Source organism: Triticum dicoccoides, chromosome 2B (assembly GCF_002162155.2).
Source record: "Triticum dicoccoides isolate Atlit2015 ecotype Zavitan chromosome 2B, WEW_v2.0, whole genome shotgun sequence".
NCBI classification, from domain to species: Eukaryota; Viridiplantae; Streptophyta; class Magnoliopsida; order Poales; family Poaceae; genus Triticum; species Triticum dicoccoides.
The window spans coordinates 28,095,361-28,098,820 of NC_041383.1; positions in this window are offsets into that span (position 1 = coordinate 28,095,361).

Consider the following 3,460-nt stretch of genomic DNA (forward strand, 5'->3'; position numbering starts at 1 on the left):
GGACGTACTACTGTCCACCACCACCCGCGTAGGCTTGCTCAAGTCACCTCTTTCTTTTTTGGTGCCGCCGTTCCAACCATCACTCTTCTATCCCCTTTTTTCGCCTTGGCGCCTCCCCCATCACACGTCTACCTCGGACTCCCCGCTACCTGTGACGACATGGGCCTTGCCCACGTGCTGCAGTGAGCCACGTCACTCCCGTCCCTCTCTCATGTTCTTCTTCAGGAAAATCGACTGGCACAGTTGCCATTTCCAGGAAACCATAGTTTGGTAGACGCGCAATTTTATTGTCATGATGTTTATATTAAGGGGGCTCGAGTTTGAATTCCGTCCTGGCCCCCGAAATCTCAGGATTGGCCCCACGCTTAATAGTTGATACACGATGTCATCTAAACTCCAAACTATATCTTGCTCAACACCTTGATGCGCGGCTCCCCAGACGACATTGCCACTTGGTCGATGTGACCAACTTTAGCTCTGAATACCACTTGATGATAAACAAACTAGGGAGACATTAATTTGTGCATGTAGATGGCCTGATCTTTCACGGTGATGCTTGATCAACCATTCTTCTAGTTGGTCCCTCCTACAACTTCCAATAATAATCTTCACCCGTGTACGAAAATACACGGAAAAAAATAATGACTCCCTCGGATCAGCACGTAGGCGTCGATATGATAATCACCGCTCCGTCACTAGCAAATTTCCATGATGGGAAAATCACAGATGATACACAAGATATGGCCGCACCAAACCTGGACATTTTACTGTGTCCAGAACTTCATGAATAACTACAGTATATCATCGAGTGAGGTTGCTACTAAAGTTAGACTAACCGAGTCAACCAAGGAAAGCTTATTCGAGGATGCGGGAAGAACTATGAAACGTTTAAGTATATTGCACCAAGGCGGAGATGGCAAAAATGTGACTTATGTGGACCTGGTTTTAGCCTCATTAGCGATGGAGGCACAGTATGCAGGAGGGTCAAAATTACAAAGCAGACGAAACTGAGGCAAGAAGTCGTATGCATCCATACAGACCTAGTTAAACCAAGAGATAAAATATTGTGCAGTTTGAAAATGAGCTTGTCAAGGGACACGATCAACAGCCTAAGCCAAGAACGTATTCATGGACGAGAAAGTCATTGGCGAGGTCATTCTTTTTCACACTCGTTGCGTCGTAAAGGAACGGTGTGACAATTTGACGTTGGATGAGAGTACTGCATTCAACATGATGAGCATTGAGATGGTGGAAAAATTGGGGCTGAATATTGCGCCTCTTGAAAGACCATACACGCTCAAGTGGTTCAAAAGTGAAATCAAAATTGTGCATCAGACTTTGCAAATTTTTACTTTTGGGAAATATTGTTGTGCGGAATTTTTTTCACGTTTTATTCCTATGATAGTAGGTGTGTTCATGACAGATTGGAAATGTTGTTTGCAAAAAAGAAGAGAAGAGCAAGAAGAAATAAAAAAGGAAGTTGATGCACCGATGAAGGGGGCTAAATCTCTTGGTGGAGAAGGTGCAAGGGTATGGTGATGCTAAGGGACAACGGTGGAGTGTTTTTCAAACACAGTGCGTCATCAAAGGGCCGTGCACGTAAGATGTTAATTGACGGTGGCAGCTTCACGAATGCCATTAGCAAGGATCTTGTGCAGGCTTTGTGTTTGTCCATGTGGCAGCACCCCCAGCCGCATCATGTGGGCCGGCTATATAACTCCAGAAAATTAAAGATCACACACAAGGTATGTGTAACTTTTGTGGTTGGTTCTTACATTGACAAGGTGGACTGTGACGTTGTGCAAATGGATGCATGCCCATTACTGTTGGGAAGGCCTTGGCGATTTGATCATGATGTAGTGCATATGCCGAAAAATCCAACATTTATACATTCATGCATGATGAAAAGAAGCACATGTTGAAACCGACGGTGGACAGTGGAATTACTATAAACACGCAAGTTGTAGATAAGGAGGTGGCTTTGAAAGTTAGCTCAAAACCAAGGATAGTTTTATTTCAAGGAAGGGAGTATGATACAAACTGCTTATCAAAAATCATCGTGAAATATTGGGCCGTCTACATGCACGAATCAGCGCCTCGCTGAGTTTGTGCTTCATCACAGCTTGCCGCACATTGAAAGCAAGTAAACTCCTTTTTGTATTGACTTTGATATCCCCCAGATTAAACTATGGCTTGATAAAATCTTGCATGGGTATGTCCACTGTCCTCATTTTTAACTTTGGTTATAGCCACATACGCATCAGAAGAAAGAGGCTCCATTCACGGAATATTCACAGGTTTGGACGAGCTCGCCTGATCACGGAATCAATAGGCGTTGGTTTGCGTTGGGATATGGGATGCCTGCAGTACCTGCGGTCTTATACGGTGTTTTATTTAATGCGTAGTACCGACTGGAGGGTCAATGGTTGACGGGTGGGGCCAACGGGCGTCCATCCATCAGCGATGGATTGAGGAGGTGTTTGTTTATAGGGACTTTTTGGTGTAAGGATTAGAAAAAGTCTCTTAGAATTTTTTTAACCAAACAGGAGGGATTACTAGGGACTAAAAGTTGGTTTTTGGGACTAAATGAAGAAGACTCTTAAGGAGAGTCTTTTTTGGGACTTCTCCAACAATGCCTCTCCCTGCATCCATTGTCCTGCCGCCCCATGATATTGTTTGGTTGTTATTTTCTGTATAATAGGGGTAACATGGTCATTTAATAAACCTCTAGGGAGGTGACTAGGAACTTTTTAATCCCTAGAAACAAACAGTGAGGAACTTTTTAATCCCTAGAAACAAACAGTGAGGAACTTTTTAGGGATTAGGAACTTTTTAGTTGGAACTAGAAAAAGTCCTAAGACTTATGGTCCAGGCGTGATGGATGGAAGTCGAGTTGGCTTGGCCCACCCATCACAGATCGCAACCTGATCGAAGCTTATACCAGTGGATCCATATAAGGTAAGAAGGGCAGCGATCCAGGGCTGCACGGGGGCACCACGCATGGCCGGCCTGCTGCTCTCACCCGCACGAATAAGCATGAACGGCGATGGTGTAAGGAAGAAAGGTTAGTTTGCTCCTAGTAAGTATCTACTCCCTCCTTTTCTAAATATAAGTCTTTGGAGACATTCCACTATGAACCACATACGGAGTAAAATGAATGAACTACACTCTAAAATGCATCTATATACATCCGTATGTGGTCCATAGTGAAATCTCTACAAAGACTTATATTTAGGAACGGAGGGAGTAATTCTTATTGCTCCTTAGCTCTATTTTTCACGTTAGATTAATTTGTGCGTATAAAACTGTAGTGGAATGAATTGTAGAAGTTTCAAACATCAACAATTAATTTGGAAATTTTCAAATCCATTTGTACTTGGTAGACTTGAATAGGAAAAGAGCCAATTCGTAAAATAAAAAATCAAGTCAATTGGTTAGGTCCTAGCCATGTGAACATCAT